The sequence below is a fragment of the Salmo trutta genome, chromosome 18 (assembly GCF_901001165.1).
Source record: "Salmo trutta chromosome 18, fSalTru1.1, whole genome shotgun sequence".
Taxonomy (NCBI): domain Eukaryota; kingdom Metazoa; phylum Chordata; class Actinopteri; order Salmoniformes; family Salmonidae; genus Salmo; species Salmo trutta.
This window is the reverse complement of record NC_042974.1, coordinates 46,394,536-46,408,743: the sequence shown is the minus strand read 5'-3', so window position 1 is coordinate 46,408,743 and position 14,208 is coordinate 46,394,536. Positions and strand designations below refer to the sequence as shown.

Sequence of the window (14,208 nt, the reverse complement as noted above, 5' to 3'; positions counted from 1 at the left end):
AAAGTGTTTCTAACCCAGTCAGGATATGGCCACTGACTAAAGAATCTCAGACTGTGACAGACCATAGCCCAGTGGGACATTTTACACACCACTATTTGATCTACATTGCACTGTTAACATACGATAGCTGATAGACTATTTATATGACAAAGGACACATGATGTTTGAAGCAAAGTGGTCGACTGTAAAAGGACGTAAGGGATTGTTTCTGTCAAGCAAAGGAACACCGGCCGTCTGAATAGCCCCTATGATACCGTCTCCTATCAACTTCCCTCCACCGTCCTAAAACTTGTCACTCCAGATCAGCGTTCGAGCAAGTTCGCCCGCGCTGCTCCATTCTGCTCCGTTCGTTTCCCTCTGTCTGCCGGTGGCGCTGAACCGCTGCAGCACGCAGCCCGGACGTTGGGGGCTGGCATACTGCGCGCGAGAGAGAGAACAGAATGAGAAAAAAGGACCGGACCAGTCGAGCTTGTTGCAAATCTGTTTCTCTTCCAAGCGGACGTGTTCGGGACAGAGAGAAGAGAAGACGAGAGTGAGCAAGATGAGGAAGGGAACACTGAGTTTCAACTCGTGAAAGCAAGGGGAAAATGAGGGGGGAATACCTGTTATATCAAGGAAAGAACTTACTTTAATATTACACCAAGCCACATCTGGAAATAGTCGTTCCTTGGACGTTCTCTGCAAGGAGCAGCTCGAGGTGAGTTTCTTGGATTGTTAGGCTACTAAACTATCATCAATGTATACGAGTTGTGCATACGGAATATATGCTGTTCTGCATAGAATGTTGGTTATTTCTGAAGTAGCCTAGGCCTACAGCACATCATGGTGAGGATTGTTTCGCTGTCATGTAGCAAACTTATTTTTAAAGCGCGAGGTGCTCTTAGTCGGGTTCTTTATAGTTTTCACCTTTTTAAAGCAGTAGCCTATATTTTAAGTTTTGATTGTTTGTGGGCCTGTTTCGTGCCATTCTAGTGACACGGTTGTGTTGTGAACAGCAATGTTTTATGTTATTGACATTACATAGAGTGGAACGGACAGGCTCCAGTCCAGTCACACATCAGGAGCTGAGCTCACATGATGCAGCCATATCTGAACAGCTGTTGTAGCCAAATCATCCATACTAAAAAACATGCAAGACCCGAAGCTATTTTACCCTGTTTCAAATGTTACTGTCTCTTACAGTAGGTAATAATATCCATCACAATGGCTGCGTTTACTTAGGCAGCCCAATCCAGATCTTTTCTCACTAATAATTGGTATTTTGCCCAATCAAACCAGTTATTTCGCCAATAATTGGGCGAAAGATCAGAGCTGGGCAGCCTGTGTAAACACAGCCATAGCCTACTCAGTTAAGTCTGTTCTATTTAGCTCAGTGGAAAGAGTGTCTGTCTCTAAAATGATTCAAGACTTGACTGATCTATTGATCTAGTCATTGATTGGTTGATTTGACATTTCTTCTTCTTGAGATTTGATACAGTGTCTATTCAATGTCTTAATTAATTGACAAAAGTTCAAATCAAATCAAGTTGTGTTGGTCACATACACATGGTTAGCAGATGTTAATGTTAGTGTAATCTAACAATTCCCCAACCACTACCTAATACACAAATCTAAAGGGAAGAATAAGGATATGTACATATAAATATATGGATGAGCGGCATAGGCATGGTGCAATAGATGGTATAAGGTACAGTATATACATATTAGATGAGTAATGTAAGCTATGTTAACATTATTAAAGTGCCATTGTTTAAAGTGACTTGTGATCCATTTATTAAAGTGGCCAGTGATATGAGTCTCTATGTAGGCAGCAGCCTCTCTGAGTTAGTGATTGCTGTTTAGCAGTCTGGTGGCCTTGAGATAGAAGCTGTTTTTCAGTCTCTCGGTCCCAGCTTTGATGCACCTGTACTGATCTCGCCTTCTGGATGGTAGCGGAGTCAACAGGCAGTGGCTCGGGTGGTTGTTGTCCTTGATGATATTTTTGGCCTTCCTGTGACATCGGGTGCTGTAGGTGTCCTGGAGGCCAGGTAGTTTGCCCCGGTGATGTGTTGTGCAGACTGCACCACCCTCTGCAGAGCCTTGTGGTTGAGGGCGGTGCAGTTGCTGTACCAGGCAGTGATACAGCCCGACAGGATAATCTTGATTGTGCATCTGTAAAATTTTGTCAGGGTTTTAGGTGACAAGCCAAATTTCTTCAGCCTCCTGACTTTGAAGAGGCGCTGTTGCGCCTTCTTCACCACACTGTCTGTGTGGGTGGACCATTTCAGTTTGTCAGTGATGTGTACGGCGAGGAACTTAAAACTTTCCACCTTCTCCACTACTGTCCCTTCAATGTGGATAGGTGGGTGCTCCCTCTGCTGTTTCCTGAAGTCCACGATCATCTCCTTTGTTTTGTTGACGTTGAGTGAGAGGTTGTTTTCCTTACACCACACTCCGATTGCCCTCACCACCTCCCTGTAGACTGTCTCGTCGTTGTTGGTGATCAAGCCCACTATTGTTGTGTTGTCTGCAAACTTGATGATTGAGTTGGAGGCGTGCATGGCCACGAAGTCATGGGTGAACAGGGAGTACAGGAGGGGGCTGAGCATGCACTCATATGGGGCCACAGTGTTGAGGATCAGCGAAGTGGAGATCTTGTTTCCTACCTTCACCACCTGGGAGCGGCCCGTCAGAAAGTCCAGGACCCAATTGCACTGGGTGGGGTTGAGACCCAGGGCCTCCAGCTTGATGATGAGCTTGTAGGGTACTATGGTGTTGAATGCTGAGCTATAGTCAATGAACAGCAATCTTATATAGGTATTTCTCTTGTCCAGTTATGTACAAATCTCACATATTTCTCAGCATATTTCCAGAATTCTGATGCCATTTCATCTGTCTTCTCTTAGTCTATTAGACTGTCGTGTGTCTCTGTGGAGCAGGAATGTTGGGTAATAGTAGGGCTGTCCCTGACAATTATTTTTTTAATTGTCAACCGAAAGTCGTCTGTTCTGTTGACCAATCGATTGGTCGAAATTCTTTAATGTGTATTTTTCCATATATAGACACACCTATGTGTTTTAATAAAATCAGCTATATGCTTGTCTGATGCTTTAAGCGAACTGTTTGATGAAATAAGACACAAATGACTCAAGAGGGAGCCAGATATCAGGATAACTAGAGGTAAAAAAAATACGTATTTACCTGACCCGACCATCCTCCTCCTTCTCCTGCTGGCTTTCTACTCTCCTGATTTTGCCGGTAATAGGCTACATGAGGAGTCGGCAACCTTTCTCATGTGGAATGGCAATTTATCTTCCAATTTCTACCGATCTGCATGCAAGTTAGGGTTTTCATATACACATCTTCGTATCTCAAAATCCTTGTCATGTGGTTAATCAAAATTCTATCCAAATAGAAATGAAAATTATACAAACCTAAAAAGTCATTTATGTTGTCATTGCCAACTATGTAAAAATAGCGTACATAAAGCCAACAAATAAAAACATTGCAGCCTGCAGGTAGAAAATATCCTGATAAAAATACATATCCTATAAATCACATTGGCTACACATGGCTTGTCTGCAACAAACTTGAAACATTGTATCAACTATCAACTTGGGTCCAGCCTAAAGCTTGTACTAGCAAACTTGCAACATTGTATAAAATATTCTGGGCCCTCAAAGTTTCCCAAGCCTGTGAGCTCGGGACAGATACAGCTGTAAGCTATTTGTGCAAGGGATAAGAGCTCATCAGGTAGGCCTATTTTATGATGTTTCCACCTAATCAGAGCATGACATTTTTTCCCTTCACACTGAGTGGTTATCGAAAGGGAGAGAGATGGAAAGATTTTTCAAATACATTGAGGAATCATTGTGATTCTCAATGGATGTAAAAACAGACTTTGTTTGCTTGCTGTTTGAGGAGAAGAAAACATTACTTTGAGAAGCTCCACAACATTACTTTGTTAAGCCAATCAGTAATACTATCAGACCCTACATTAGCGCGCAGGCCAGGTAGTCTATAGGCCTACTTCTATGCGCAATCCGGTGCGCGTCCTTACTCAACATTGACATTAGCACTCCAAACAAAATACAATGACTAAATTGACAAAACTCGTAAATGGAATGAAATAAACCAAAACGTGTTTCTCACAGGTGTAGTGCTCTGTAAACAAAGTGTCCACTCTGACAATGAGAACAGCAAAAGACTGGAATAATAATATTTAGAATGTAATAACAGAAATGACCATAACCAAGCAAACATTGTAGATCAGAAATGATAGGAATTAATGGTAAATGTACTACTGGTCATATATGTAGTGGGGAATAGATAGACACCAACAATCAAGGCAAACATTTCACACAATGAAGTCATAAAATAATGAATGTGCACAAATTGGCGGGAGAGAGCACATTCTGGAGAGATTTGTGCATCTTAGCCACACTCCTCTTCTTCATGGACTGTGCCATCCACGCGGCCTCCACAATGGATTAGTCTCAGTCTCCACAATGGATTAGTCTCAGCCTCCGCAATGGATTAGTCTCAGCCTCCGCAATGATTTAGTCTCACTTCCGCAATGGATTAGTCTTAGCCTCCGCAATGGATTAGTCTCAGTCTCCACAATGGATTAGTCTCAGCCTCCGCAATGGATTAGTCTCAGTCTCCGCAATGGATTAGTCTCAGCCTCCGCAATGGATTAGTCTCAGCCTCCACAATGGATTAGTCTCAGCCTCCGCAATGGATTAGGCTCAGCCTCCACAATGATTTAGTCTCAGCCTCCGCAATGGATTAGTCTCAGCCTCCACAATGGATTAGTCTCAGCCTCCACAATGGATTAGTTCTCTGAGATCGGCGCGAATCAGACAGGTGTCTCGTGTGCTAAAATATATTTGCTACTGCTTTACAAAAAAAAATCTTGGTTGACCAACAGCCTATTGACCAAACAATCGAACAGTCCACTAATTGCGGTCAGTCCTAGGTAATAGTGTGCTGAGCTGTGCTGTCTGCCTTTGGCTCTACACAGCTGTTTCAATGTGGGGTTTGTCTTCCCTACCCACCCCACTGGCATCCCCTGTCTGGGAAAACACGCACGAATGCAAGAGCACATAGGCAAACACATGCAGACACACACGTGCACACGCACACGCACACACACACACACACACACACACACACACACACACACACACACACACACACACACACACACGCACACGTAAACACACACGCACACGTAAACACACATGCAGACGGGCACAGGCACACACACACACACACACGCAAACGCAAACGCACACGCAAACACACACGCAGACGCGCACAGGCACACACACACACGCACATGCACATGCAGAAATGCATGTGCGGACACACACACACACACACACACACACACACACACTCATTCCCGCTAATACCCATATCGTCAGAGTCTTGGCAGGACATTCCCTGTCTGACTCTCATGCCATCCCCAGTTGTTTAAGGGTGTCTGACTGTCTGCTGAAGGAACAATCATGTCTAACACACAAATGGGAGGGAGGGAGAGAGAGAAAGAAAGAGAGAAAGAAAGAAAGAAAGGGGAGAGAGAAAGAGAGAGGGCTGAGAAGGGAGAGTGGGCAGAGAGAAAGAAAGAGAGAGAAGGGGGCAGAGAGAAAGAAAGAGCGAGAGAATGGGGTAGAGAGAAAAGGATAGAGGATATATCGATGAAAGCTGCTGGCAGAGAGAGTAAGTGAGAGAGAAGATGGAGAGTAAGAGAAAGAAAGACAGAGAATGGGGGCGTGAGAGAGGGCAGAGATAGGGTTAAGTTGTGACACCGTAAAGAGACATCTTTGTTTTATGCTCTCAATGCCTGTTTTAATACAGTGTATGGATCAGGATCAGCTGTGAGCAGAATTGGAAATGCTGCTGGTCTGATTGGACCATAAATAATAGGGATGTAACGATTCAACGATACGCATCGGTCCCCAATTCAAATGTTTAAGATAAGTCCATCGGTCGCGGACCCAATACCGATCCAAATGTAGCATGCATCCGTCAGAAAATCAATCCAAACGTTACGAATCACCGGTTCACATTTTTGTTGTTGTTGATATTACATTATTTCTACCTTCCGAAAATACCTCTCATCTTTTGTGACAACTGGTGCGTCATATCTGGTTCAGTGTCGATCTGCATGTAACTGTGTTGACATTCATTGATGTACACGTAATTTTGCAATATCAATAGCCTAGTCAAACTGCGCACTGTGCCCAGCTACACACGCTGACCAACGCGAGGTATGCAGCCTGTTCCTGGTCTTGTCTATCTGCACAGCACATCCAAATGCTATAATGGCTTGCGTGATATTAGGCTTTATTAGTTTAGTGACAACCTTTGTAATTTGCTAGGTTACTGTTATTCATGTGCTGTTGAAAATGGTGTTTTACCGGAATAAAATTAAGCTACCAGAGCCATAATATAACTCAGCGACTAGTGTTGTCGGATTGGAGCTCGTCACATAAAATTACGTTTTTTATCAAAATCTACTGATGTCAGCAGCCAAAGAATAGCCCGCAATTACACAGAACAATGTCGTGTGTAATTGCGGGCTATTCTTTGGGGGCTGAAAATTAGTTTTAAGGAAATCCTGGAGTTGAGTTTAATCGGCTACCTGCTGAAATGAGCATACAATAGTTTTTATTTTGATTGTTTAGATTAAACAATAGTTTGGGTAATTTTGCTTTAACAATCAGTGTATATGGTCATTTTTAGATATACAGTTGAAGTCGGAAGTTTACATACACCTTAGCCAAATACATTTAAACTCAGTTTTTCACAGTTCCTAACATTTAATCCTAGTAAAAACTCCCTGTTTTAGATCAGTTAGGATCACCACTTTATTTTAAGAATGTGAAATGTCAGAATAATAGTAGAGAGAATGATTTATTTCAGCTTTTATTTCTTTCATCACATTCTCAGTGGGTCAGAAGTTTACATACACTCAATTAGTATTTGGTAGCATTGCCTTTAAATTGATTAACTTGGGTCAAACGTTTTTGGTAGCCTTCCACAAGCTTCCCACAATAAGTTGGGTGAATTTTGGCCCATTCCTCCTGACAGAGCTGGTGTAACTGAGTCAGGTTTGTAGGCCTCTTTGCTCGCACATGCTTTTTCAGTTCTGCCCACAAATGTTCTATGGGATTAAGGTCAGGGCTATGTGATGGCCACACCAATACCTTGACTTTGTTGTCCTTAAGCCATTTTTCCACAACTTTGGAAGTATGCTTGGGGCCATTGTCCATCTGGAAGACCCATTTGCGACTAAGCTTTAACTTCCTGACTGATGTCTTGAGATGTTGCTTCAATATATCAACATACATTTTCTACCTCATGATGCCATATATTTTGTGAAGTACACCAGTCCCTCCTTCAGCAAAGCACTCCCACAACATGATGCTGCCACCCCCTTGCTTCACGGTTGGGATGGTGTTTTTCGGCTTGCAAGCCTCCCCAATTTTCCTCCTAACATAATGATGGTCATTATGGACAGACAGTTCTATTTTTGTTTCATCAGACCAGAGGACATTTCTCCAAAAAGTACGATCTTTGTCCCCATGTGCAGTTGCAAACCGTAGTCTGGCTTTTTTTATGGTGGTTTTGGAGCAGTGGCTTCTTCCTTGCTGAGCGGCCTTTCAGGTTATGTCGATATAGGACTTGTTTTACTGTGGATATAGATACTTTTGTACCTGTTTCCTCCAGCATCTTCACATGGTCATTTGCTATTGTTCTGGGATTGATTTGCACTTTTCGCACCAAAGTACGTTCATCTCTAGGAGACAGAACGCGTCTCCTTCCTGAGTGGTATGACGGCTGCGTGGTCCCATGGTGTTTATACTTGCGTACTATTGTTTGTACAGATGAACGTGGTACCTTCAGATGTTTGGAAATTGCTCCCAAGGATGATTTCTTTTGATTTTCCCATGACGTCAAGCAAAGAGGCACTGAGTTTGAAGGTAGGCCTTGAAATACATCCACAGGTACACCTCCAATTGACTCAAATGATGTCAATTAGCCTATCAGAACCTTCTGAAGCCATGACCACATTTTCTGGAATTTTCCAAGCTGTTTATAGGCACCGTCAACTTATTGTATGTAAACTTCTGACCCACTGGAATTGTGATACAGTGAGTTATAAGTGAAATAATCTGTCTGTAAACAATTGTTGGAAAAATGACTTGTGTCATGCACAAAGTAGATGTCCTAACCGACTTGCCAAAACTATAGTTTGTTAACAAGACATTTTTGGAGTGCTTGAAAAACGAGTTTTAATGACTCCAACGTAAGTGTATGTAAACTTCCAACTTCAACTGTACATGGTAAAGTTGAGAATTTTATAACGAGGACAGAAACCACTTTGCAAGGTGCACTAAGTGGCTAAAGGGAGAGGAGAAGAGAAGATTATTCCGTAAACACTTCCAAACAATTTTCAGATGATGGTGAAATCCAAAGCTGTGCTATATATTCATTGGCTCTGTCATAGCTTATTTGTAAATTATAAATATTGATACATTACTAGCTCAAAAACTTAATTTGCTAAACTGACAAGTTCATTAGTGGGTGATGGTGATTTCAGAACCAAATTGGAGGGGGGGGGGAATACATAGGCTACATTGCCCCCCACTTAATCTGATAGTGGTAGTGGGGTGGTAGATGCCTAGTCTCCCATATGGCTCAGCTCAGGTGCCTACATAGTACATACACCATGGAAATACATAATTTACACACACACACACACACACACACACACACACACACACACACACACACACACACACACACACACACACACACACACACACACAGAGAGAGAAGTCAGCTAAAACAGATTCAGCTCACAGAGGCCCGGCACATGAGCTCCATCAGCAGCACATTTTTTTTACTTAGAATGGAAAATGAATGTGTTTATGCAACAAATGTCACATTGATTCGTTCTATAATTATACCGAATCATTTCAAACTTAATTTCATTTCAAACTTAACCATATCGTTCCTGTATCGTATCAGAGCCCATGTATCTAGATCTGTATCAAATCATCTTTAAAGGGAAAGATGCACATCCCTAATAAATAATCCTTACCCCAAGAGATATGAGATAAAAAATGGGATCTCTCTCTCTCTGTTTCTCCTCTCTCTCCTCTCTCTTTCTCCTCTCTCTCTCTCTCCTCTCTCTTTCTCCTCTCTCTCTCTTCTCTTTCTCCTCTCTCTCTTTCTCCTCTCTCTCTCCTCTCTTTCTCCTCTCTCTCTCCTCTCTTTCTCCTCTCTCTCGTTCTCTCTTTCTCCTCTCTCTCGTTCTCTCTCTCCTCTCTTTCTCCTCTCTCTCGTTCTCTCTTTCTCCTCTCTCTCTCTCTGTCTCTATCCCTCTTTTCCTTAATCCCCCTCTCTCAGGTAATCTTCACGTGTTTGTGTGTGTGAGTGAGTGAGTGTGTGTGTGTGTGTGCGTGTGTGTGTCATAGGGTGTGTGTGTGCATGTATGTTTGTGAGCCCTAATGACATTATTTCACCAAACCATAACATTACAGCTCAGCCATAACCTTACTGAGAGAGACCCTAAATCACATAGCCCTGTCTGCAAGCCAGAGGGAGAGACGAGAGGAGGGATGGATGAAGAGGGTGGAGTGGGGAGAGCGACGAGGGAGGGAGAGGAGAGGTATGAGGAGGAAGAGAAAGAGGGTGAAGTGGAGAAACAGAGTAGGGGAGGAAAGGAGGGAGCACTGTAAGGACTGCGGGAAAAGTGGCCTGGGCATGTGGTGTTAGCCAAGCTAGCGGAGTGGCTAAAGAGGAGAGGATGTGGGGAGGTGGAGAGGATGAGGGGAGGGGAGGGGGAGATAGCTAGGTGTTGGACCCAAGAGGGAGGGCATGGCCATAGGCAAAGTCACGGTCTATGGACCATGTGGATTTGGCAGCAGCACATGAGCTGTAGACAGTTTTCTTTACTATATTTACAATTTATTTACTACAGGTAGTGAATTATATCCACAAGGGTGATGACTCACACACGCTCTCTACTAAACCAATGTCTTGGTATTGAGACAGAATACACTGATGTTATCATAGACAATACTGTACACATACTGTAGCTTGTGATGGTTTAATTAGCTAGTAGGATGCTTCCTAACAGCTTCTGAAACTATTTACAGTCAGAGTGCTTTTTTATGGTATGTCTTCTAGATTGAAACAGAATGGTATTTTGCAGAGAGAGAGAGAGAGAGAGAGAGAGAGAGAGAGAGAGAGAGAGAGAGAGAGAGAGAGAGAGAGAGAGAGAGAGAGAGAGAGAGAGAGAGAGAGAGAGAGAGAGAGAGAGAGAGAGAGAGAGAGAGAGAGAGAGAGAGAGAGAGAGAGAGAGAGAGAGAGAGAGAGAGAGAGAGAGAGAGAGAGAGAGAGAGAGAGAGAGAGAGAGACTACTGCACCTGTGTGATGCACATTTAAAAATGCATTTGCAGCTATCTGGCATTTAAATGAAGATACAGATGGTAATACATACAGATGGTAATACAGATGGTAAAGCTGAGAAACTATATAATATGACTCATTGGGTCAGGAAAGTACTCTCACAGGCTATATTAATTCAGGTAAATGTACAAGCAGTAGGTGAACATAAGCCAAATGCTAACTTCTGTTATCGTTCCCTTAACATTTCCTTTCCCAATCATTTGCTTTTGTAATGATGTAAAATCTGATAACATTTTGCTGGGTTCTGACAGAATACCCTAGGGGTCCCCGGAGGTGCTGCAGGGATGCATGTTTTTAGTTATTTTTGTAGAAGAATATGCGTTTTCTGTTTTCTGACTCTGGGAAAGTAATTAAATGGCTTCCTTGCCAAAATCTCAGGCTATCTTTTTAATATCAGGCTCCCGAGTGGTGCAGTGGTCTAAGGCATCTCAGTGTATGAGATGTCACTGCAGTCCCTGGTTCAAATCCAGCCTGCATCACATCTGGCTGTGATTGGGAGTCCCGTGGGGGTTTTATTCGGTGTCTCTTGATTTCCATGTGCTATGATCTCTTACATAGATTCTGAACCTTTATAATGGCAGATTGTCATAATTATGTTATTATGTTATTGACTGAGTGACTATGGCTTTCCAGGTCTCCAAACAGTGCTATTTGTGGGTTCATTTTAGAACAATGTTACTTTCTAGACACTCTTGAACCACTCCAGATAGCGTTTCTTAGCAGATTCGGCTGAGGAGAGTCTAAAACATCTTAACTCGTTTACAAATGCTTTGTTCTACGACTGTCAAAAACTGTTTTGTGTGTGTGTGTGTGTGTAAATCTGACTGACAGCTTGTCTCCTATCCCACTCTGTGCTGAGGTTGTGCCCTTTCAGAACATTCTGACAGCACCCTACAGACTGACTGACAGGGACACACACACCCACACACACACACACACACACACACACACACACACACACACACACACACACAAACATACACACACACACACAGATCTCTCTACCCCCTGTTAGGAGCAGTAATTGTTGGGTGCCTGACTAGAGACATGACCTCTGTTTTTCTCTGTTATTCGGAAGGTAAACACTACTGTGGCTCTGGAGAATAATGAAAGGAGTCAAAGACAAGTTCACTAAATATCACGGATGTATACCAGTACTCTTCCTTTTCTTGTGTCCTTCCCTTCATCTATACTGAGATAGAGTAGTTTAAGATGAAGAAGATTGCCTTGCAGAATATAGTAGAAGAGTGTCTTAATGTCAGTGGGTTGAAACTCAATCAATAGCACAGATGGTGCTGTAAATGCATTTGTAAGAGGACCTAGAATCGATGCTGTGTGTAATGGCCAGAAGAATAGGCTTGTATACAGTTTCATGGAATTAAGCAGATCACATTAGGCTCCTGAGTGCTGACATTTGCCAACATCTCCATATAGCTATCAATCAATATAATTTAATTTCTATAACATTATAAGAATATTACAAATATTTTTTTTTCATAAAGTGCTGAACTGTAACCCAGGCCTACACACCAAAGAGCAAGCCTAAAGCAACAGTGGAAAGGACCAACTCCTTGACTGGGTAGGATGAAACCTTGAGAGGAACCAGACTACATGGGTAGGATGAAACCTTGAGAGTAACCAGACTACATGGGTAGGATGAAACCTTGAGAGGAACCAGACTACATGGGTAGGATGAAACCTTGAGAGGAACCAGACTACATGGGTAGGATGAAACCTTGAGAGGAACCAGACTACATGGGTAGGATGAAACCTTGAGAGGAACCAGACTGCATGGGTAGGATGAAACCTTGAGAGGAACCAGACTACATGGGTAGGATGAAACCTTGAGAGGAACCAGACTACATGGGTAGGATGAAACCTTGACAGGAACCAGACTGCATGGGTGGGGAGAAACCTTGACAGGAACCAGACTACATGGGTAGGATGAAACCTTGAGAGGAACCAGACTACATGGGTAGGATGAAACCTTGACAGGAACCAGACTGCATGGGTGGGGAGAAACCTTGACAGGAACCAGACTGCATGGGTAGGATGAAACCTTGAGAGGAACCAGACTACATGGGTAGGATGAAACCTTGACAGGAACCAGACTGCATGGGTGGGGAGAAACCTTGACAGGAACCAGACTACATGGGTAGGATGAAACCTTGAGAGGAACCAGACTACATGGGTAGGATGAAACCTTGACAGGAACCAGACTGCATGGGTGGGGAGAAACCTTGACAGGAACCAGACTACATGGGTAGGATGAAACCTTGAGAGGAACCAGACTACATGGGTAGGATGAAACCTTGAGAGGAACCAGACTACATGGGTAGGAGGAAACCTTGAGAGGAACCAGACTACATGGGTAGGAATACATCTTGAGAGGAACCAGACTACATGGGTAGGGAGAAACCATGCGAGGAACCAGACTACATGGGTAGGAAGAAACCATGAGAGGAACCAGACTACATGGGTAGGAGGAAACCTTGAGAGGATCCAGACTACATGGGTAGGGAGAAACCTTGAGAGGAACCAGACTACATGGGTAGGGAGAAACCTTGAGAAGAACAAGACTACATGGGTAGGAAGAAACCTTGAGAGGAACCAGACTGCATGGGTAGGAGGAAACCTTAAAATGAACCAGACTGCATGGGTAGGAATACATCTTGAGAGGAACCAGACTACATGGGTAGGAATAAACCTTGAGAGGAACCAGACTACATGGGTAGGAATAAACCTTGAGAGGAACCAGACTGCATGGGTAGGAGGAAACCTTGAGGGGAACCAGACTACATTGTTAGGAAGAAACCATGAGAGTAACCAGACTACATGGGTAGGAAGAAACCATGAGAGGAACCAGACTACATAGGTAGGAAGAAACCTTGAGAGGAACCAGACTACATGGGTAGGAGGAAACCTTGAGAAGAACCAGACTGCATGGGTAGGAATAAACCTTGAGAGGAACCAGACTACATGGGTAGGAATAAACCTTGAGAGGAACCAGACTACATGGGTAGGAATAAACCTTGAGAGGAACCAGACTACATGGGTAGGAGGAAACCTTGAGAGGAACCAGACTACATGGGTAGGAATAAACCTTGAGAGGAACCAGACTACATGGGTAGAGGGAAACCTTGAGAGGAACCAGACTGCATGGGTAGGAGGAAACCTTGAGAGGAACCAGACTGCATGGATAGGAGGAAACCCTGAGAGGAACCAGACTACATGGGTAGAAAGAAACCTTGAGAGGAACCAGACTGCATGGGTAGGAGGAAACCTTGAGAGGAACCAGACTGCAGAGAGGAACCAGCCACTCCCCACTCCAGCCATTTTCGCAGAGGGACTAAAGTGGCCTAATTTGTCACTGAGTGTCACTTGACATGTGTCAGGGGCCTGAAGTATGAGGATCAGGATTAAGTTAGCGCTGAAACACACACAGAAACATTTTAAAATCTTGATTTGAATCCACAAATCACATTACAGTCGAAAAGGATTCAAACATTTCAAAGGACACAGATATCTGGACACATATGGAAACAGATAGCACCGTCTTCTCCACACAGCAAGGCTGCCCATGACCGCTGACACAGAGCAGTACCTCACTAGCTGCTTTGCCTTTGTCTTATGCATTCATACATTCTGAAGGCCATATTTAACTAGCCTACTGTATAGTGAGCATTTCTCATTTGCCAAGATAATCCATCCACCTGACAGGTGTGGCACATCAAGAAGCTT

At 43.4% G+C, this 14,208-nt stretch overlaps 1 protein-coding gene across 1 annotated transcript in view; it reads left to right on the top strand.

Annotated features, from left to right (window-relative positions):
- Window positions 1-176: 176 nt before the first annotated feature.
- LOC115153388 (leucine zipper putative tumor suppressor 2 homolog) overlaps window positions 177-14,208 on the top strand; it is an 81,255-nt gene continuing 67,223 nt past the window's right edge. The window contains exon 1 of the mRNA XM_029698790.1: window positions 177-697. The gene's annotated coding sequence lies outside the window, so the exon portion shown is untranslated. The remainder of the gene's footprint in view (window positions 698-14,208) is intronic.